The 23,064-nt window shown below is 55.4% G+C and overlaps 1 protein-coding gene across 2 annotated transcripts in view; it reads left to right on the top strand.

Moving 5' to 3' along the window:
* The window catches only part of GRB10 (growth factor receptor bound protein 10), a 173,679-nt gene that overhangs the window by 5,544 nt on the left and 145,071 nt on the right, over window positions 1–23,064 (top strand). Inside the window, exon 1 of one of the 2 annotated variants that reach the window (XM_080818251.1) lies at window positions 4,984–5,225. The exons of the other annotated variant lie outside the window; for it this stretch is intronic. The gene's annotated coding sequence lies outside the window, so the exon portion shown is untranslated. Of the gene's footprint in view, window positions 1–4,983; window positions 5,226–23,064 lie in introns of those variants that run through there. 2 annotated transcript variants of the gene reach the window in all.

Genomic DNA, 23,064 nt, shown 5'->3' with positions numbered 1-23,064 from the left:
GATGAGGCAGGATGGGGATCTGTGCCCCACTCTTGGACTGTGTCTACACCGCAGGCCTGGCCCTTCTCCCCACCCTGCAGGCTGCAGGGCTGCGGTGGGCCCAGGCAGCCTCTGCGGGTAGGGCCCTGCCCCCTGCTCTCCCGCCCACCCTCCTGCAAGGTCCCTCCATTTGCAGCATCCCCGGGCTTCCTAATCCCTAGGCACCCAGGGCAGACCTTTGTTACCCTTAGTTGGATCTTGTAATCAGAATGATCTACGTGTATAAATAGTCAGCTCCCCAGAAGTGACCAGGCTTAGTTTTTTGTGTTCATGTTTATCTATATTTCTAAGCGGTTGTCTCTCATTTCTCATGTGATACTTTGAGTTCTCTGCTTGGAAGGTGCTGAGTCCCGGCCCCGTCTGTCCCGGCCGGGTCCTGCAGGGGTCTCCCCGCCGAGTCTTCTGGCAAGGTGGGCTGGGCCGTGACACACTGCTGATGTTCTGGGGGTGAGCGGTTGAGCAGTGAGGCACCCTGCGCTCACCTTCCCCGTCTGGCCAGACACGGTGGGACTCTGAGAGCACCTTTGCATTTCCTTGGTGGTTCATGTGCTTAGCACTCCCTGCACCCTCCCCTCCCCGGGCTCTTCCTTCCCCATCAGCTGGGGGTGCCCTTTGCCTCCCTCTAGGGTCCCGGGTCTCTTTCCTCATGTCTTCCCACAGTGGGATGGGGAACCTTCCATGCTGGCCTCCAAAAAAATGGGTCTGCCAGTTCTTGGGACGCTGCGTGTGTGAAAACATCCTTATTATCCTCAAACAGATACGTGTGTCCAAGCGTGGACTCCTGGACTGGAGGTCGTTTTCCCTCAAAAATTCAAAGGACGTCACTGTCTTTAGGCAGAATGGGGTTGAGAGTGAACCTAATCTGATTCTTGGTTCTGGGTATGAAACCGTCTGAGTATTTTGTTTTGTTTTGTTTTTTCTTCTTCTTCTTCTTCTTTTTTTTTTTTTTTCGTTTTCTTTCTTTTCATGTCTAGTAGCTTCTGGGATTTATCTTTGTTTGGAAGTCCCCTGAAGAAGTGCCTTGTGGAGGGGGGGGCTCCCATCTATTGTGTGAGGTACAGCAAGGGTCCCTTCAAGCTGGAAACCCAGGTCCTTCAGGCGTGGGACATGTTTTTAAATTAATTCTTTAATTTCCTTTCTTCCGCCTTTCCCTTTCTTTCTTTCTAGAGTGGCTTTTGTTTGTTAGGTTCTGGGACTGGTTCTCCAATTACTTCTATCTCCTGTTTTCTATCTGTTCTGTTGTTCGAGGTTGGGCGATATGTCAGGCTGATGTTTAATCCTTTCTATTGGATTTCAAATTTCTGTTTTAATTTTTAATCCCCAAGGACCTCTTCTCTGATTCTTTTCTTTCAGCGGACTTTGTTTTTTAGAGCAGTTTTTAGATTGACTGTGAAATCGAGCAGAAAACAGAGATTTCCCATGTGCTTCCCAGACCCCCAGCATCCCCAGCAGAGGGGGCATTCGTCAGTGAACCTACAGCGACACGTTCATCATCACCAAAAGTGATTATTTTTATTTTAATCCCATAACATCGTTGTATCGTAGATACAGTGTTTGTTAAATTTTTTTGGAGGGGGGGAAGGGGTATATTCATTTCTGTTTGTTTTTTTTTTTTCTTTTTCGTGGATAGTTTTTTTCTTCAAACAATACATTATTGTTTAAAAATTTTCTACACTTTTGTGCCTGACTTAACAGAAAGGAGAGCCTGTGGCAGGCGAGAACTTCCGGGTGTGTTTTATTTGGACGTCCAAGCCTGGGGAAACAGGGGTGGAGGTGGGAGGGAGGCAGGAACAGGGGTGGGTGACTCCAGATCGTCCCTGTCCCCACACAGTCCTGGGGCTGGGGCCGGCTGAAGACGGATTCATCTGCCATTCCGTGGCCACCTCTGCCTGTGGGCCAGGGGTGCGGGCCTGTGGGTGCTGGGGCAGGCCATGTGGGCAGGCCTCCCTCATCCACGAGGCCCGTCCGGCCTGTGCCCTGGCGGTGGTCCAGGGGGTCGCCCCAGGTGGCCAGTGGAGAGGCCGAGACAGCCGAGGCTGACAGGGTGGTGTCCGACCCACCCCACGCAGCCCCCATCATTCAGGTTCAAGGCTTTGCTCAGACATCTGGGCCCTTCTCTGCCCGCTTGCTTTCAGAGGCGTCCCTGAGGAGCTGACGGCGGGCCTCCGGGGAGGGCTGTCTGCCTGCCCCATGGTGTGGGGAGCCCCCGGTGCCCACGGCTTGGGACTTTCTCCTCCCCCGGCTAGACTGCGTGCAGAGGCCTCTCTCCTGCTGACGGGGCGGGCTGCTGCAGGCCTCGGGGACCTCGGCAGCCCTGCGTCACCTGCCCCTGGCCCGCTGGCGCCTGGCGTGGTTGCAGAGGCCCAGAGACCCTGCAATGCTTCTGGAAAGCAGCTCCGTGTTCCAGAGGTGCTGGCTGATGGCTTTGCGGGAGGACGGGGGTCCAGCGGGTCCTCACGCTGGAGTCACTGCCCTCGTTCGGACCCCGCCTCCCCGCGGTTCTCCTTCCCGACGCCTGCGGGCCTGGTCTGGCCGTGTCTCCACTTTCTGGCTGGGCCTTTGGCTCTTTTGGATCCTTGATTCAGCTTCCTCTGGTCCACTGGCTTTCTGGCTTTTATGCCTTTTAGAAGATCCCCTTCCTGCGGTCCCAGCACAGCCGAGTGTGTGGTCAGTGGGTCATTTGGCGCAGGCCCGGGTTTTCTGGATCTGTTACGGCGTGGTTTTACCTCTTGCCCTCCGGTCCCTGCTTCTAGCTGGGAGCACTGGTATTTTTTATGGGGGGTGTGGCGGAGGAGGGCCCTTCTGTCCTGTCAGTCGCTCCTCTCCCCCAGGAGGCTTCAGGGCCCATGAGATCAGGCAGAGGAGTCACCGCCAGGGTTGAGAGCAGAGGCCAGGGGGTAGATGGGACCCCTGCTCCTCCTTCCGGTGGTGGACTGCAGAGGTGGGGTGGGGAGTCACCACAGAGAGCAGCGGGGAGCCCCACGTCTAGGGGGAAAGTGGGGTTCACCTGTGCCAGTGACTTGCTCTTTGACCTGGGGCAAGTTCATCTGTTGGGGTTTTGACTTCTAGAATGTCAGGGCTGGACTTTGTGCCTCAGTTTACCCCGCAGCATCTCCACTGGAGGGGTGCCGTGTACGGCTAACCCTCCTGTGGCGTGTGCTTCGCCTCCCGGTGTGCAGGCCAGGCCATTCCGGATCTGCCAGAACCTTGAGAGAGACTCGCTGTGGCTCCTTTTGGGTTGAACGCTCCGCTTTGGGTTAGTGTTCACGGGGTCAACTTCAGAATCCTGAGAGCACCTGGCCCTGGTCGCCTCGGAGGGCTTCCCGGTTGGGTGAACATCTGCGGTGTCTTCCCCGGGCCCTCTGGGAATTAGAGGGCCCATGGCTGGCCCTACCTCCTTCTTGGGAGCTGCACTTGGTGCTTCTCCGCCTGTCTGAGCACAGTGCCCCTTGGGCTCCCCAGCCCCCTGCTCCCATTCCCCAGCGTGAGTCCTCAGAGTCCGCGTCCAGGCGGTTCTCACTGCCCTCTGCAGCTTGCAGCCCTCCCTGTGGTGTCCCAGAGGCTAGTGTGCTCCCTGGCCGCGTGGCCCGGTGCGAGGCCGGTGCAGGGCTGTCTGTGCACGTGCGCATCCCTGTTCCGTGCCCAGCGCACAGCCCATGCTCCGGGTCCCGTCTGTTAGCTTTGTGCCTCTGGCTTCAAGAGGCGGCTTCTCCCTTCCTGCTGTTTGTGCTCACACACTCTGGAGAGGGCTGGGCGTGATCCTGGAAAACCCGAACCGGCCTCCCCTGGTGCTCACGCGGGCCCCTGGGCAGGTGGAAAGAGTGGGTGTGCTGCCGCGTGTCCGACTGGAGGTGGACCTGGGAGTCCCCCGGCCCAGTGCTCTGCCTCGTCTCGCAGGCGGAGAAGGAGAACGTTGTGTTTGTGTGAGCGGTGTGTGTCCTTGCCTGTCACAGCGGAGGTGGCCCGTGGGGGGGCCGCGGGGCAGTGGAGGGAACAGGGGGTTTCTTTTGGATTGCCGTGAGAACCAGGGCTTGGGCAATGGACGTTCTCCCTGAAGCCGTAGGGGGTGACCCGGTCACATGGGCTTTGGGCCTGGAGTCCCAGCCTCCGGGCCCAGGCCACGCTTCTCCCCCCTTCCTCAGAATGCCATCCCCTGAAGCAGGGCAGTGTGGGGCCGGACCTGTGCTGTACCGTCCTCCGTGCACGGAGAACTGGTAGGGGTGGGTCTCATTGTATTTTGAAGGCAGGGTAGCATCCCACCCTTGCCAGGAGGGCTTCCCTACTTCTCGGTGTTAGAGCTCATCAGTCTGCTCAGGACACAGGATCTGATGTTCTGCACAGAAGTTCCTCGGTGGGGACGAAGCTATGTGGCCTGTGTCCCAGCTGGTCTCCCACTCTGTGCGCTGTTCGTTCTGCCCTGAGCCCTGTTTCCCAAGCCGTCTGTGCACTGTGCATTCTGTGCCCTGGCCCGGTGTCCCATGCTGTGCACTGAGCAACCTACGCCCCAGCTGGCTCCCCCACGCTGTGCGCCGAGTGGCCCACGCCCCTGCCGGGTCTCCCACGCTGCACACAGCTACCCTGTGTGGTGGGTCTGGCACACCCAGTGCCACACAGTATATGTGGATGCACTGGGACCAGCCCTGCCGTGTGACCCGTGGTCCTCATCTGCATGCTGTCCAGGCAGGGCCCGCCCTGGGTGACCAGTAAAGGCGCCAGTGGTCAGCTGCTCGCTCTTCTCGCCGTGTGCTTTGGTGGTCCAGGGGCTTGGAGGCGCTATGTGTTCTCAGAAGCACTGCCCCCTGCCCTGTCTCCTGCTGCCCTGGGTCCAGAATCCTGGAGCCTCTGGTGTCAGCTGTCAGCTGTCAGACAAGGTGTTATATAACCGTTTCTAACTTAATTGTTTAATGTGTAACAAGTAATAACTGTACCCAGATAAACCCGTCCACTATCTCTGAGCCCAGTGGTGGGCAGTGGGTGTGGGAGCCAGCTGCAGAAATGAACAGATAAGGGTTTCTAGGGGGAAACTGGACCTTTTTCTCTGCTAAGGACGAGGACCCGGGTCTGCCTGGACCTCTTTCATGCCTCGTCGACATACAGAGTCACATAGAAAAGCCCAGAACGGACACAACTTATCCTACTACACTTTCCCCTCCAAGTCCTTCTTCTCCATGGAGCGAACCTATCCGGTGAGTAGGGTGAGGTGTGAGATGTTGGGGAAATTTCTCACGCTTGAATTCGCTTGGCCGATCGCTGCAAACACAAGTGGGACTTCCGTGCCCCCGTTCTTAGGACAATCAGATCTGTTCCACATGGTGATCGAACCTTTGATCACCTGCTGGCGGGAGTCCCTGCCCAGGCTGTTGACAGAGGTTTTGTTGGAGGTGCCCGCACATGGCAGCTGTTGTCTGGGGAGGCTGCTGTCTGCGCAGCTGCCGTCTCCTACCCACCCCTGCAGACGAGGAAGAAGAAGTGGGCGCCTTCCCTCCCGGTTCTCTGTAAGTGTGAAAGGGGGCAAGGAACAGCCGGGATTGGACGGGTGGTGGCCCCAGAGTGCTGAGCCTCAGGGTCTGTTTCGAAGTCACCGTGGGACCAGGCAGTGCCTTTAGTCTCATGCATGTCTCAGCTCCTGTGCCATTTGCCAGACTGTCCCTCTGTGCACGGGGAGCTGGTGTCACACGCCCGCCCTTTAGCCTGGGACCCACCAGCGCTGTGTGTTGGTTGGGGCCCGGAGGTGGGTGTGGGAGGACTTGTTGGCTTTCCTCTCCTCTGGCACTCGAGAGCGTAAAACTGGTGGAGACCCATGGGAGAAGACTTACTCTGGGCTTGGGGTACCAGGCAGCCACACGGGGAAGTCCGGCGGTGGGAGGTGTCAGTGCGTGTCAGACTCCGGAGGGCTCGCTGCTGTGCCCCTGAAACAGGGATGGGACTCACCGCCTTGTACGATGGAGGGGGGGTGTGGTGATTGCCACGGGGCACAGTCCACAGGATGCGCGGTGATTTCTCTCTTGCTTTGGCCGGAGGTTAGCGGGATTCCGTAAGGGTGGCAGGAAAGTGTGAGTTAGGTCGAAGCATTTTCTTGGCTGTCAGTCACTCCTGGAGCCATTGCATAAGGGCCACCCAGACCTGGGTTTCTGAGCTTTTCGGAGAACACGGGCTCTTTTGAACTTTTGCTGCAGTCTAAATCCACTGATGTTCTACCCTTGTGGTCCCCACGAGAGCCGGGCAGCCTCTTGGGGTGTGGCCTCGTGACGCGGTAAGAGTGTCTTAGGAAAGTCCAGACAGACCAGAACGGGTGTACCTTCCTTTCAGACAGGAGGTGACGCCCTGATAATGCCTGGGTGGAGGGGTGGCTAGGAGAGAGCAGGGTTTTTCAAGCGGTGACTTCTGAACCTCGCCTGGCCTTGCCCGATCCTTGAGACCGACCTGCAGGGCTGGGATCTGGAATCCCACGTCTCTGTAAAGCAACCCACAGCTCCGGCAGGGATGCCCGGTTCAGAAGTCACCCCAGCTCAGGAGCTCTGTGTTCCGGGCTTGGAACCACCAGTTGGGTCAGAAACTTGGCAGCTCCCACCTGCCAGCATTATTGCCTAATCAGAAGGTCAAGGGCAGAGTGAGGGGCGGTGGTAGGGCAGCCTGAGCCCTGTGGACCCGGGGGGCTCTGGAAGAACATGGGACAGGAGGCCGTGATGAGGCTCTTGTTTCTGTGTTTTACATCAGACTTAAACAAGAATGGCCCCGTTCCAGGGCTCCCCCAGCCCCACCCACGCGGGCCACGGAAGCACGCCCGGCAGTTGACAGGGCCACACGTTACATCCAAAATCAACATGATGCACCGTATTTACTCCTGTTCATCGAATTCACGGGGGTGGAAATGACTCACAGAGTCCTAGCCCATCCGGAACCTTCCAAGTACCCGAACCCTTTCCACGAAGCCTTACTCAGACGGGTTCGGGAGAACTATCCCCTTTCCCTCCTCCTGGGTGGCGTGCGCTTTGTGCCTCCCCAGGCTGGTGGGGGCTGGATTAGAGGGCCACGGGGAGCAGGAACTCCAGCTACGGGGACAGCAGGTGTGCACTGAACCCGTTTGCTTCTCCCTTGCCTTTTGTCCTCTGTCTCCTTGGGCAGGGAGTCCAGGGCTCTGCAGAACTTTCCGGGTCTCTGGGACGCTGGGCTCCAGGTGCTCCCGGCTCTAGTCTGACGTCAGGGAGGGAAGGCAGCCCCGAGTGCGTGGGTGGTCCCCTTCGCCCTCATCGCGGTTGACTTCTTTGGGGGATCGTGCTGGTGCCTCGGCTCTGGTTATTTGCCTTTGCTCTGGAGGGCTGGACGCTCTCAGCACCTGCTCAGCGCTCAAGTGGGACACGGGCTTCAGGAGTGCGTGGGTGGGTTTGCACGCGGACCCTGGGAGTCACTCACTGGGCAGGTGTTGGAGGAACCAGCGTGTCCCCTCTGCCTGCTGCCGCCACGCTCCCGCTGAGCACAGTGACGTCCGTGGAGGAAGGGACAGTGAGCAGAGGGGTGGCGTGGCTGAGGGCTGGCTCAGCACTAAAGGAGCGATCCCACTGGAGTTTTCCCTTGTTTTCCTGGAGGGAGCTGGCAGCAGTCCGTATTGACACAGGTTTGGGAGTAACAGGGGCCACAAACAGTCCTTAAACTGGAATGGGCACGTGAGCAGCCCTGGGATCCCGTGACCCGGCCAGTATCAGCTCGGTAAGTCCGGGGTGCAGCCGAGGTCCTGCGCGTCCGCCCGGCTCCCCGGCCCGTGCGTGCTCCGGCTGCGGCCTCGCGTCGTGTGCTGAGGTCTTCGTGCGTGTGTTCCCTTCCGTCTGTGCTTTCTTCTCTGAACACCTCAGAAAAGGCTGCTCAACCCTGCGAGAGCTCTTACGACTCACACTATTACTTAATCTAGGAATTCTGCCAGACGGTTTTCAGCCCTCAGCCCTTGGTGGTTGTGAATGGTGCTCATAAATGCGTCCGGACTTTAGATACTTGCCCCGAGTCCCACTTTGACATTTACTTGGGTTCCATGGGTTGTATTGGGTGCTGTCTCTTTTGCTTCTGATGAAAGAAAACTTCAGAGTTTGAAGCCTTCGGAAGCTTGCAGGCTCTGGGAGCCTTCCTGTCTGCATCTCAGGAGTGTGGGATTTGCGTCCCATTGAGCTTGTAAACCCTGGGGCCCCAAGCCCTGGGGAGAGACCCCCAGCCGGTGTCCTCAGGAGACCCCCACCCCCAGCCTCCTGCCAGTCTGCGCTCTGCCTTGCTGGGGGGAGGAAGGTGGGCGGGGTTGTCAGTCCCCGCTGGGGATGTGACCCGAGAGCCGCTTCCCTTTCTCCCCTGGGAGGCTGTTCTGTGTGGCCGGCGGCATTCTGGGCACCCGCTCTTCTTCGTTCCACTTTTGAGAAGTTCCACCACCAGAAGCCTTCCTGGGACCGTGGACCCTGTGGGATGTTTGTCCTCTTGCCTCCCCTCATTGCTCGGGACAGGCATTGACGGACCCCACGGGGCTTTGGTCGCCGTTCCTTTGTCGTCGGCCTTTATCAAGCGACTCTGGTGCTTGTGGTCACATAGGGCAGCTTAGTGCTTTCCCGAGGGCTGGAAGATGCTGCAGAGCTAAGAATTCCTTGGCCAGATGTGCTTGGAGATGTCAGGGTGGATAAAGCTATTTTCCTGTGGCAGAACTTGCAGAAAATTCAGTGTATCTCTTCAAGGGGAGGATAGATTATGCTGGTTCCAAATGTGGGGGCACGGGACCCTTTTGGGCTGATGGCATCCCAGGGCAATAGAGATGTCATTCACGTACCACGCAGTTTACCCAATTAAATTTGAACCTTGATGAATTCATTATTTCATTCTAATAGTTTTATGTATCTGGAGTCTTTAGATTTTTTTGCATGTCAAGTCACATCATCTGGGAATAGAGATAACTTTAGTTTTTTCTTTCCAATTTGGATACCATGTATTTATTTTTCTTGCCTAATTGCTCTGGCTTGAGCTTTCAGTACTGTGTTGAGTAGAAATGACAAAAGCAGCCCTCTTTTTTTTTTTTTTTTAAAGATTTTATTAATTTGAGAGAGAGAAAGCAAGTGTGGAGGGAGAAGCAGACTCCCTCCTGAGCAAGGTGCCCAGCGAGGGGCTGGATCCCAGGACTCTGAGATGATGACCTGAGTGCAAGGCAGATGCCTAACTGACTGGGCCACCCAGACGCCCCTTCCTTGACTTGATTTTAGAGGGAAAGCTTTCACTTTTATGCCTTTGAGGATGCTGGTTATTGGGGATTTTTTCAAATGTGAAAAGCTTTATTGTGGTTAGAGTTCCCTTCTACTGTGGTCTGGATGTTTAGTGTCCTCCCCAAATTTGTATGTTGAAATCCTAGTAGGTGAGGGACTCCGGGAGGTGATTAGGGCATGAGGGTCAGCCCTCAGGAATAGGATCAGTGCTTTTGTAAAGGAGATCCCACAGAGCTCTCTACTCCTGGCCTGTGAAGGTACAGGAGAAGTCTGTGACCTGGAACAGAGCCCTCCCTCAAGCTGGATTTCCAGCTTTCCGAACAGTGAGCCGTTTATTTCTGTTCGTTATAAACTGTCCACTGTGTGGCACTTTGTCCTAGTAGCCTGAACGGACCAAGACATCTTCTATTCCTAGTTCATTGAGTGCTTGTATCATGACAGGCTGGTGCATTTTGTCAAGTGCTTTTCCTTCATCAAGTGAGATGACCATGTCGTTTTTTTCCCTTTATTCTACGAACATGGTGTGTTCTCTCGACTGGTTTTTGTAGGTTGAACTTCCTCTGCATTCCTTGCATAAATCCCACTGGTCAGGTGTGTCATCTTTTCATCTACCACTGAGGTCGGTTTACTACCCCTGCGTTTTGTTGAGGACTACTGCATCAGCGTTCATCAGCCACGCTGGTCTCCAGTGAAGGCGTCCAATCCAGGGCTTTGCTTTGGTTACTGCTTTAATCTCCTTACTTGTTCCAGATCTGTTTAGACTTTCTAGTTTTTCATGACACTCTTTGGGGTAGATGGTGGTTTTCTAGGAATCTGTCCGTTGCACCTGTTTTACCCATCTGTTGGCACAGAGTCGTTGATAGCTCTGTCTCGTAGTCCTTTTTATTTCTGTAAAACCGTAGTGTGCCCGCCTTCGTTTCCGATTATGGTAATCTTGGGTGCGCTCTCTTCTTTCTTCGGTCAACCTCGCTAGTGGTCTGTCCATTCAGTTGAGCTCAATCTTTGCCATTTTCTTTCCTCCGTCAGCGTTCTGTTCAGTTTGTTCCAGCTTTGTTTCTGTTGTTGTTGTTAAGTAGGCCGTGTGCCCACCGTGGAGCCCAGTGAGGGGCTTGAACTCACGACCCTGAGATCAACACCTGAGCTGAGATCAAGAGTCAGATGCTCAACTGACTGAGGCACCCAGGCGCCCCTCTTCTAGTTTTGTAAGGTGTGAACTTGGGTGCAGGATTTGAGATCTTTCCTCTGTAATGGAACCATGAGCAGCTACGTGCCTTCTTAGCGCTTCTAAGCGCCTTCTTAGCGCTTTTGAGCATCTTGTGAGTTTTGGTATGTTGTGTTATTGCTTGCCTTTGCCTCACGATGTTGTAGAACTTCTGTCAGGACTTTATCTTTGACCCACTGGTGGTTAGAGGATGTGCTGATTTCCACGTGTTTTTGAATTTTTTGATTTCTCTGGCTCTCTAGTTTCATTCTGTTGTGAAGAGAAAAGAAACTTCTATGACTTCATCCGCTTACATTTGGTCGGACCCCTTTTGTGGTCCAGCAGGTGAGGTCTACAGTCGAGGCCATTGTGCGTGCCCTTGAGAGCAGTGTGCGTCCTGCTGTGGTCGGGTGGAGTGTGGGCAGCGTCTGCGACGTCGGGTGGGGTGACCGCACGGTGTCCTCTCTCCTTCTTGAGTTTCAGCCTGGCTGTTCCGTCCATGACCAAAAGTGGACTATTCATGTCTCCGACCTTTACTGTAGAAGAACTGTCTCCCTTCAGTTCTGATGCCGGTTACCCCATAAATTTGGGGGCTCTGAATTTTGGTGTATATATGTTTTTAATTGTTAAATCTTTTTGTTTTTTGTTTTTTGTTTTTTTTTTTTAGATTTTATTGACTCATTTGGCAGAGAGCAAGAGAGCGCACAAGCAGGGGGAGCTGCAGTCAGGGGGAGCTGGAGAGGGAGAAGCAGGCTCTGTACCGAGCAGGGAGCCCAACACAGGCCTCGATCCCAGGACCCTGAGCTCCTGACCTGAGTTGAAGGCAGACGCTTAACCGACTGAGCCACCCAGGCGCCCCAGTTGTTGAATCTTTTTGATGAATTGACCCTATTCTCAGTATAGAATGTCCTTCTTCGTCTTTCTAGGAATTTTCATTTCAAGTGCATTTTGGCCGGTGGAGATAGAGCTCTCCCAGCTCTCTCTTTGTCACTGTTAACACGAAATAATCTTTCCGTCTCTTCACTTGGAACCTGATTGTGTCTTTTGTTCTAAAGGGAGTCTCCTGGAAACTGCGTATTGTTGGATTTTGTGTCTTTATTTTTTTCCATCCTGCCAGTCTCTGCCTCTTGAGGGTTTAACTTATTTGCATTTAATTACTGATAGTGGCCATTTTGCCAATATTTGTGTGCTTGGGCAGGGAAGGTACGTCTTACAGCTTGCTGTCCTTTGTGTCTCTAGAATCCTCCCTTATAACTAATGCTTTAAGGAAGGCTGCTTTGGAGTGAACATTTGTGGAGGAAGTTATATTTAGAAGAACCTTTACGAAACACTGAAACATGCATTGGTCTTGGGGTTGCCGTGCTGGATAGTGGGGAGGTGTCTGCATTTCCTAGCTGACTCCAGAAACCGCTTGCATAAGGCAACCTGCTGCTGTTTGAGAAGGAGGGCGGGGAGTGGATTCCTTCCTTGGCCTGGCACTGAGCTTTCCGGACTTGCCTCTGACCCTGTCTTTGACTCTCAGGACAACCCTTGCAAGCAGGGAGAATGGGTGGGGAAGGGGGAGCCCTTCCGGTCACAGGCCTCGTTCAGGGTCAGGGGCGCATGAGTGGATGGAAGGGTCAGGCTTGTCCTCACAGAGCATTGGATCCCGTGGCCCAGGTTCTTTTATTCCCGGAGACTGGAGAGGGGAGAGGTCGTGTGTTCCCACAAAGGCCCACCTGCTTGAATGAATGGGGGTGTGCTGATAAGAGGAAGGACTTCATTCCTGTATGTTGCTTCTCTGCTCTTAGCATTTTATTTATTTTATTTTTTATGTTTTGGGTCTTTTTATCTTTTTCTTTTTCTTTTCTTTTTTCTTTTTGCTCTCAGCCGTGAGCACATGAGCAGGGGCAGAGGGAGAGGGAGAAGCAGGCTCCCTGCTGAGCAGGGAGCCCCACAGGAGGCGCCCCAAAGGCAGACCCTTAAGGAGCAGAGCCACTCCGGCTTCCCACTCTCCGCATTTTACGTATCAAAGGCAAATTCATTTCACGGTTCTGGCCCATAGTAGGTCTTCAGCAAACATTTAATTTCCTTTCCCTGGGGGATTTTTGCAGGAAAGATCCTGGGTTCTTGTCAGTCCCAGGGTCTTGGATGCAGAATGATCTGGAAGCGGTGGGGGTTTGGGAACAGGTGATACTATTTAGCGCTGTGCTGTCACGTCATATCTGTTCGTCTTTGCTCACAGGTGTGCTGGCCCCTTCCTCGCCAAGGCCTTAGGTTTGGAGCAGCCTTCTGGAGGTGGGGAGCTGGTCTGGTACCAGGCCTCGCACAATTGTACTCCTTTTTTATTTCTCATGATGTTCGAGGTCCTTGGACGCTTAAGAAGGTGGAGGTCGCTGCCTTCAGCTCAGGTCATGGTCTCGGGCTCCTGGGATCAAGCCCCGCATCGGGCTCTCTGCTCGGCAGAGAGCCTGCTTCCTCCTCCTCTCTCTGTCTGCCTCTCTGCCTACTTGTGATCTCTGTCTGTCAAATAAATTAAAAAAAAAAAAAAAGACGGTGGAGGTCGTCACCTGAATGGACGTATGTCTGCGTGGAGTTCTCACTTAGCCTCTGTTCCTTCTGGTGCCAAGTTTGGGCACACACGTGCCTCTTGAATTCATTTGACTTCTTAGGTACCTCTCAGGGTCTGTTTGGGCCTGCGCTGGTGAGTGCTGTGGGCTCGCACGGAGTGCGTCCTTAGGGATAGAAATAACAGGCGTTCCGAAGATCCTTGCCGCATTTAGCCGAGCCGGTCTCAAGTCCTCAGGTCAGAAATAGATCCTCTCTCCTCTTAAGCGTGTGCTCAGTCCTGGGACGTAATCCTGCAGCGGGGCAAGAGCAGGGTGGCGCTGTCTGCCCCAGGAGACGCTGTGTCCCTCCCTGTCCCCCACAGCGTGTCCCCTCCAGCTGCAAGCTCTGGTCTCCCATGTCAGACCGTTTAAACCCAAGAAGGGGAGCAGCTGGGACCAGCATTACAGAGAACGTGTCTGGGTGGAGATATGTGCAGGTGCCCTGGGTGCCCAGAGTGCCCCATGAAGCTCAGACCCAAGTTTCTCCCAGGAGAGGTGGAGGACAGAGGGTAGCGCTCTGGTGTCCGCCGTGCGCGATCCCCGGGAAGGCTGCCCATCCTGCAGAACTCTGCTAGAAAACTGGAAATACTGGATGTGTGACATTTGCTGACTGTCCTCGTCCGGTGCCTTGTTCCAGACGCAGGAAGGAATGTTCCGAATGCTTCCGGCTCTGCGTCTTGCGGGGATCCCAAAGGGAGTGCAGTTGGGCAGTTACTCTTCAGAGGTGATGGCCCTCCTTGGGCGTCCCCCGCGCATCTGCCCCAGCGCTGGGACAGAGCGCCCCCATTTATTTTCATGGCCCTACCTCAGGGGAACCGTTCTGAAACCCAGTATCCTTGTTCGTGAAATCTCTCCTGATTCACCGAGTCTCTGAGGGCCTTGGTTTTCTGTGTGAGCGTGGCTGGTTGTAGTGCAGCCTGTCCTGGGGGCCGTCCAAGTCCTGGGTGCTGGGAGAAGTCGCTGTCCTGGGGACCCTGCCCCAAGTCCCGGGGCTGCTCAGTCTGTGGACACTGCAGGCCTCACAGGTTTTCCCCCGGGACCACTTCACACCCTTAAAAGTGGCAACCCTGGGGCGCCTGGGTGGCTCAGTGGGTTAAGCCTCTGCCTTTGGCTCAGGTCATGGGATCAAGTCCCGCATCGGGCTCTCTGCTCAGCAGGGAGCCTGCTTCCTCCTCTCTCTCTGCCTGCCTCTCTGCCTACTTGTGATCTCTGTCATGTCAAATAAATAAATAAAATCTTAAAAAAAAAAAAAAAGGTGGCAACCCTCCAGGGCTTGTGTGTTTGTGACTATGCCCATTGATTTTTGCTGTTGTGGAAACAAAGACACTTTTACAAAATATTTATTCCTGCATAAAAAGAAGAATAAGTCTGTTATATGTAAACATAAGGACTCTGTCTTAAGAAAAACGTGGAGCTGTGTTTTCAAATAAAAAAATGTAATGAGAGTGTGGTCGTTGTCCATTTTGTAAATCCCTGTAAGATCCGGCTTAACAGAAAGCAGACAGTTTCTCAAACCTGCTTCTGCATCCCGTCACGTGTCCTGTGGCCTCCGGGACACCCCAGCGTGCACTTGGGGCGGGGGCGAGGCCCTGTGTTAGTTTGAAGGTGATTTTGATGTTGCCCTTGGCACGTGAAGTCGGTCAAGGCTGGGGCTCCCGGGAGACGCTGCTGCGGGCGGAGGTGTGGGTGTGGGGCGCGGCCGGGCTGCTGGGATACTGGGGTCTGTCCTGAGCTGGCCCTGCAGCACCCCGTCTTTGGTGAGGGCCCTGTGGGCTCATCTCTGTCTCTTGTGTCCTCTGTAGCTCAGGGATGCCCTGAAGACACTGGGCCCAGGGTTGTTGAGCACCAGGTGAGGGGGGAACCCGGGTCTTCAGTCTTCTGGCGTGTTTGTGTCCTTTCTGGGGCTGCAGTACAGATACCGTGGGAGATGCTGGTGCCCCCTGGAGCTGCATCACTGAGGGGTCCGCTTGGGGGTGGGACGTGGATAGAAGCTCTGCCTAGCCCGAGTCCGGGTCTGTGAGACGTGGGGCAGCTCGGTGACTGCTGTTTGCCAAGCCTGTACCATGTACCTGCTCCTGCTGGCCACCCAGATGGCAGGGCCGAGTTCCCGGCCACTGTCCTGTTTCCCCACTGGAAACCCAGTGTCTGCAGAGGCATCTGAGACAGGTGTCAGCCTGAACCCCCCCCCCCAGCCCCGGCCGAGTGCTTCGGAACAGGAGTGAGACCGGCCCTTTGTACCTGAGGCGCAGAAGGTAAGCTGAGTGGGGAGAGGGGCCCTGCGACCCGGCCCTATCCCTCCTCTAGCTTGGCCGAGCTGCCCACCGGAGGCCCGGGGCCCCGCAGCCTCAGCCAGTGCTCAGACCCGGATCCTCGGGGTCGGGGCGGGGAAAGCCGGCCTGGAGCTCGGTGTATGGACGGACGGACAGACTATGAGCAGAGGGTGACGTGGTCTTGGCTCTGGGACCTGTGTTTCTGTGTCAGCGTACATTTTATTCACCACACTTCTGATGCTCTCCAGATATCCAGACGGCAGTGGTGGGGGGAGGGGTCCTGTAATTCTGTGCGGTTCTGACACTACTCCCCTCCCCCGATGGGCTTTAGGGCTCAAGACTGCACCAGAAAGGGGCCCCCACTTCAGATGCCTGCTGAAGTCCCAGGGCACCAGGGTGTCCCCTCTTCACGGGTTGGTAGTTTGCTCGACTGGCTCACGGAATTCAGGAAGGCACTTTACTTCCATTTGTAGGTTTGTTACAAAGGCTGCAACTCAGGAACGGCCAGATGGGGGAAATGCAGAGAGCAGGGTGTAGGGGAAGGGGGCACGTGGAGCTTGCATGTTCTCCCTGGGGGCTCCCAGCACCCCAAAGCTCTCACCCACCTGGAAGCTCCCTGAACCCTTTACTTTAGGGGTTTTGTGGGGGTTTCATTAGGTGGACATGGTTCATCAGCTCGCTGGCCATTTGCGGTTAGCTCAGTCTCTAGCCCTCGTCCCTTCCCTGGAGGTCATGAAGGCGGGGACATTTCCACATCCTAACCGTGCCTGGTCTTTCTGGTGACCATCTGGCTCCCATCCCAAAGGTATCCAGGGGTCCCAGCCACCTGGTTCATTGGCCTATGAGACACTCATCACTCTGGAGGTGCTGGGAGTTACAGGAGCCGTGAGCCAGGAACTGGGACAAGGACCAAACATTTGTTGATTACACCACGCAGGTGACGCATGACAAGCCATAGAGCGTGTCTGGGGTGTTGAGCACTGGTCAGCCTGGGAAGTGTGAACGGGAGGCTAGGGACGTGAGGAATCCGTGATCTCTTGGTGAAGGGAAAGTGTTTCAGTGGCTGACGCAGGCGGCATTGGTCAAAATGAAGGATAGAGTCCTTCGCGAGTCTCGACGGCCGCTTTCCTCCTGTGGGGTCCCGTAGCTCCCACCTCTCTGGGCATTTAGCGTCACAATCGTGGAAGGTAATGGAATTCTCGAACGATTTAGAGTAACTTCAATAATTCTTAGAGGAGACCCCCCCTTTTCTTTTCGAAGATTTATTTTAAAGATTTTATTCATTTATTTGACAGACAGAGATCACAAGTAGGCAGAGAGGCAGGCAGAGAGAGGGGGAAGCAGGCTCCCCGCTGAGCAGAGAGCCCGATGTGGGGCTCAATCCCAGGACCCTGGGATCACGACCTGAGCCGAAGGCAGAGACTTTAACCCACTGAGCCACCCAGGCGCCCCTGAAGATTTATTTTAGAGAGAGAGTACGAGAGGGGCAGGGGGAGAAAGAGAGGACCTGGAGCAGACTCGCCACTGACCGTGGAGCCTGTCATGGGGCTCGATCCCACGACCCTGCGATCAGGACCCGAGCCAAAACCAAGAGTCAGATGCTTAACTGACTGAGCCACCCAGGAGCCCCTATAGGGTGCCTTTTGAAGTTCCTCTGTGGTGACTATTTTAACAGCTCAGATCACCAGGAAGAGGAAGATTGAATACTGGTGCACACAGTGTGGGGTTCCGTGGGTGGGGCTGAGGTCTGGATCGGCTTTCCAGTGCAAGACCCCGCCTTGTCCCCGAGACTCCATTCACGTGAGGATCGCTGGATGTCTCGAGGTGCACTCTCCCCCCTCAGAGGTGGGCTCTGTTCAGCACGGTTCGCTGGGGACAGCAGCCGCCCCAGTGGCCCCTGGGGTAGGTTTCTGCTCCTCTGACGTGGGTAGGGCTCCGCTTTGTCCCTTTCCCTTTGCCTCCGGTCCAGGGCACCGACTTGCCCAGACAGAGGGGGGACCTGCTCTTGGGTCAAGGATGTGAAGAGCTGGGATTCCTTAGGAAAGTCAGCTGTTGGGGCTGTTCCCCTCGGGGATTGTCCCCAGCTGGGCCTCCCTGGGTGTCTAGTAGAAGGTTCACGTTCTAGTGAACATCCAAGTTCACTTGGGACGTGTTTCAACATGCTCCTGCTGTTTTCGCAGGGCGGATAAAAGCAGTGCTTGGCCCCACAGGCCACAGGCTGCTTTTCTTCCCATGTTTTCCTCGAGGGGTGTGGACCAAGCCTTGGCCACGTGCCTGCGTCCGGCCTCAATTGCCCCAAGAAACAAGGTTAGGGACCTTCTTCCAGATGGCTCTGTAGCTGACCGTGCTCATCAGGAAGGAGGGCTGGACAGTCGGTGTGTCCCCCTTTGTCCTAGTCCGCTGGGGCCTGCGCTCATGCAATAGCACAGACTGGGGGCTCACCACCCGGCGCTGGTGGATTCCCTGTGCCTGTGCTGTGAGGGCTCCCTTCCTGGTTTGCAGGGGGCACCTCCTCACTCTGTTTACAAGGCGGGGAGGGGCGGGGCAGGGAGGGGTAAGGAGGGAAGGGAGAGGGAGGGCGGAGGGGAGGAGGAAGAGGGGAGGAGAAAGTGGGGGGGGAGAGGAAATGGGAAGGGGGAGGGAAGGGAAGAGAAGGGGGAGGGAGGAGGGGAAGAGGAGGGGTGAGGAATGGAGAGGGAGGGCAGGATGGAGGGGAAAGTGGGGGGAGTAGCTGCTGGAAGGGCTGAGAAGGGCTTGAGAAGGGCTAAGTACAAGGAGGTAACGGAAACTCGTGGCGGAGCTGTCCTGCCAGATTTGACCGAAGCCCTGACAGGTGATCAGGTTCTTAACGGGGCGATCTTCACCAGCCCGTGTGCTGGGCCAGTGTCTCGGCTGGTAAGAGCCGCCTCGTCTCCCTTGTCCTTACCAGAATCTCGGTTCCCGGCACTGAAGGAGCCCGTCTCCTCACATGCGTTTGTAGTACTCCACCCCCGCACCTGCAGCCCGCAGTCCTTACTGGGGTTGTGCAGTGACTCAGAGGAGGAGGTGATTGTTCTTCCCATGTAACGACTGTCCTGCGGGCGGGGGGCATGGGACTTTGGGCCGTGCCCCGTGATAGGGCTGTTCTCGGGGTGGATGGGCATCGATACGAGACTGACTCTGTTTCCCACCGGTTTCCTCTGTGACGGGGGACGGAATCTTCCCCTGTGCTCGGCGGTGCCTCCCTCCCTTGACATTGTCCTGTGCTCGGCAGTGCCTCCCTCCCTCGACGTGACTCAAAATCCCGTAGCCAAGCTGCTCCACAGGAACATGGTCTTCACTTCACTTTCCTCTTTATCCTGTTGTCCTTGTCGTCGTTTTTCCCTGACTTCCTGAGGGAAGAAAGGACATGCAGGGGAAAGGAGAGAAGGAGGACAAAACAAAACGGAGGGGCAGAGTTCTTCGCATTTCTAGAAGCTTCTGGGCTGTTCTCCTGTTCTTGTGACTTCCCTGCAGCACTTAACGGCCTCATTGTTGTCCGTGGAGAGCTGTGATTTCTCTGGAATTCCTAGAAAGGGGAGCGGGCAGAGCCAGCCATGGGCCAGGGAAGGAGACCGTGCTTGAGAGTCACGAGGGACTCAGGTGGGGTTTTGGGGGTGAGGGCTGGGAGGGGGAGAAGCAGCCGGAACGCTGGTCTGAAACTTGACAAAAGCACTTTTTACTGGAAAGATCCCCTCTAAGATTGTGTGATTGCTGTTCCCTCTTGCGAACATTCAGACCGAGAGTCTGTGGAATACGGTGAAGGTCCCAGCCGTGCCCCCCGTGCTGTCCGGTCGGCCTTCCTCCCGGTCATGGATGGTCTGGGTCCTCCTGGGTCCTTTTCTGCCACGAACTCAGGCGAATTCGTGGGCCTGCACGTCTGTCACTGTCCCCTTCGTGCAAGTACCCTTCCCCCCCTCGGCTCCTTTTCCTCCTTCATCCCCGCCTTCGGCCAGTGCTGTGAGAAGCGCCTTTCGGGATTGGTACCATCATTTCGTCCACAGCACTGCGGGATGTCTGCGGGCCGCGGGCCCCGGGCGAGAGGAGCAGGGCTGAGCAGGGTCTGGGTGGAAGAGGGGAGTGGACGTCCCTGGGGAGGGCCGTGCCTGAGCGCCTGGAGGAGGCTGGTGGGTGAGGGGAGCTGTGGGTCGGAGGGGAGCCGGGGCCCCCGGGTCAGGCCTGGTGGCTGTTGGGTGACCCCGCGCATCTGAAGCCGGCTTGAGAGGGGACATGGGTGCAGCGGGGTTGAGGCTGGTCTGAGGGAGGAGAGAGGCGGCGGAGTGGGGAGGAAGGTGGTGGATGGATTTCTCCCGCTCCCGTAGCCGGAGCAGCTGCGCTGCTGGTGGAGGTGGGTCTCGCCAAGCCAGGGACGGGGGACACGGACAGGTGCATTTTCACGGCTTCTAGTTATTTTTTTCTCCCCGGGCTTTTTGCTGGTCCTTGGTTTTGTAGAGAGGGCTTGGGGCTGGGGAGGAGGTGGATTTTCCTTCCTGGCTTCCGGGTGAGAATCTTAGCAAGGGGTTCCTCGCCCAGATTTCGTCTCGTCGTCTTCCATGCCTTCTCTTACTGTGTTTTGTGGTGGTTATCATTCGTCTGTGGGGATTGGGGGGGGTGAGGATCCGCCTGTGTCTTCCTGAACGCCCCTAGCTCTGGATCTTTCTTTTCGTTCTTCCGTGGTGGCTCGGCTCACCTGGATCCTGTCCCTTTCTGTCGACTTCCGTGTCTGTCCCGGTCTGTCCACCTGTCTGCAGGCAGGCCGGGTTCCTGGCAGACCTGGGGTGTCGGCTGGGAGTGCCCCCGCCCCCCCCATTACCTGAGGCAGGAGCAGCGGGGGGGGGGGGGCTGCCGCGTTTGCACCAGGCACCTTCTTTCGGATTTCTGGGGGGTTCTTCGCCAAAGTGTCTGGGTTTTCCTCAGGATCTCGTATATACTTCTTAAGTACATTATTTCTGTTGCTTCTAAGAATAAAACTGCTTTATTTTTTGTCACTGTCTGGGTGTTGTTTCCCAGAAAGACTGAGGGCGTGTGGGTCGCTCTGGGATCTGATTTATCAGATGCTGACAGGAGCTTGGCCTTAGCTGGGGTCCTGAATTTCCTCTGGAAACAACACCGGCTTCTTAGCTTTTTCTAGACAACTTTCACGCCTGGTTTCTGTTTCGTACCTCGCGGTGTCGTCTAGGGGTGTATCACACGGGGTGGCTCCTGCTGTCATCTGGGCTTGCTGGCCCTCGTTTTAAGGGCAAGGTTACTGGTTCCTCCTCATTATGTCGGCCTCTCGGCGGTTGGACGTTTCTGGTAGATGCTTTCATTAGGTCAAGAGCATTCCCTCTTTTATGCCCCGTCTCTGACCTGCAGATACCTGACAAGCAGGGGAGGTTTCCCCTGTTATCCTCTGTGCTTTGAATTTCAGGCTCTTCTTTTAAATCTTTTTTTTTTCTCCTCTAAAAGAAAATGATAAAATATGCTCCAAACAATGTGATCGGAAAGAGCAAAAATGAAGACGAAACGTGGCAAATGAGTGCATGATTTTTCTATTCTCTTTTTATCCTACAAGTTCTGCTCATCAACGAAATAATAAGACAACGTGGGGCGGATTCAAATGCCTGATGATTCGGTCCTGGCTCTCCCATCTCTTAGCTCTGGGACCTTGGGAGGTACTCAACTGTATCCCAGCCTTGGTTTCTTCATCCTTAAAAACGATTCTGCTTTGGGGCACCTGGGTGGCTCAGAGGGTTAAGCCTCTGCCTTCGGCTCAGGTCATGATCTCAGGGTCCTGGGATCGAGCCCCACATCGGGCTCTCTACTCAGCAGGGAGCCTGCTTCCCCCACCTCTCTCTGCCTGCCTCTCTGCCTACTTGTGATCTCTCTCTCTGTGTCTAATAAATAAATAAAATCTTAAAAAAAAAAAACGATTCTGCTTTGAAGTGATGGCATTTCCTTGTTCGTAAGCAAGAACCATTCATTTTTACATTTCGTTATGTGTCCTCTCTGCATTTACTTGTTTCAGTTTAATCCTCAAAAACCTCTTGTGTGACGGGTGATGGAGTATCTGGCGAGGCATGTGACCTAGGACAGGCTGTCAATCAGGGTGGCGGTCATTGCTATTTGTGGGCATCACGGCCGTCCCCTTCATCCCTGGTGGCATCGGCAGGACAGTCAGGGAAAGCTGGTTGACCCCGGGGTTTCAGCTCCGCGGATCCCGCGTGCCAGGGTGTGGAAGCCTGACGATTCGGACCCGTCTTCCTAGAGCACATGCTGCAAACCCGGCCATTCCTGTTGGCCAGCCCCTCTTTCGGATGAACGCTCTTGGCTTGTAGCTCTGTGCTGGTACCACACCATTCTGACCAGTTTTGCTGTACAATTTACTGTGAGAGGAGGGCAGCTCTCCCTTAGTGTGCACTAATCGCAGACTTGTGACTGATCTCATTTGGTTTAATGCATTTAGGTTGATAACCGCATCTCATTTACAAAACGAACTTTCATTTCTCAGTTGATTGCTTTGAAGGGCATCGGATCTCTGCGAGGTGTCCTCTTCCCGTTGGGAACTTTGCCTGTTTCCATTAATCCGGGGCTCTTCCGTGTCTCGGGCAGGCGGCAACTTCTCTAGTTGATGTAGGGCTGTGCTTCTGTTGTTGGGATGGAGCTAAAACGTGTGTGTGTGTGTGCGCGTGCGTGCACGTGAGCCCATTTTTCGTGCGTGTGTGTGTGTGCGCGCGAGCCTGTTCTCCGTGCCGTCACTGCGTCTGTGGGCGCCTGCGTTTACCCTGTCCCTTGCTTTTCCTCTGACTTTGGCTTTAGAGGGAGGTCTCCTGCCTCTTTGCAGTCGGCAGCCTGTCTTGCTGCATGTCCAGTCGGGGAGGCCTCGGATAACAGCTCTTTGAGCTTGCTCGACGGCCCGCTCCTGAAAGCCCCGCGGTGAGGACTGGAGGATCCTTGGTTCTGCTTGACCGTGGAGTTAAGATCCCAGTCTGGGCCCATGCATATGTTTTTATTAAGTCAGGGTGACTTCTGGGATGGCGGCCAGTTGGGTGGGATTCCCTGACCTGGGCCAACTTGCCATCCCTGTGGGAGCCCCTGAGGGTCGCTGGTGGACAGGCCACGGAGGGAGGGCCTTCCGGACGCCGGCCACGACCTCCCTCCTGCGTTGTTGCTGTGTGTTGGATGGTTCCAAAGGACGATGTTGGCATCTGGGTGCGGCCAAGGTCACTGTGACATTTCTGGAAAGGCACGTCCTGCCTGCAGGCACACCCACTTAAAGCCCGTGTGAGCTCCGGCATTTCCACGTAATTTTGCTTCTCTTTTAGGCCGCCTTCAGGTTCCGGCCCTTGCATTCTGACATTATATGATGACTTTTCCTTTGGTTCCATTCCATGGATCCGTTTCTCAGTTGGTCGTTCTCAGTTTGCTGTCACAAGTGGACTCCGCTATCTGTAAGGTTTGAATTTAAGTTTTTTAAATGAAGAGCGTTCTGTCCCCTTTTACCAAGGCCTAGACTATCCCAGAGCCGTGTGGCCGCTCCCGCTGAATGTCCTCATCACGAAAGGTGGGATTTGTTGGGTGTCTGGACGTTTTGGAAGATACCGCAGATAATACAAAGGGATCAGGGGTTCCTTTGTTTCCGACATGCTTTGGGAGTCGGTTAAGACTTTGGTTTTTCACCCAAGTTCACAGACGTAGGATTTCAGGTTCACATTGTGTCCAGCGGGGGGCTGGCAGGAGACGCG

This window comes from Martes martes, assembly GCF_963455335.1.
Source record: "Martes martes genome assembly, chromosome: 11".
Classification (NCBI taxonomy): domain Eukaryota; kingdom Metazoa; phylum Chordata; class Mammalia; order Carnivora; family Mustelidae; genus Martes; species Martes martes.
The sequence above is the reverse complement of the archived record's forward strand: the minus strand, read 5'-3'. Positions and strand labels throughout refer to the sequence as shown.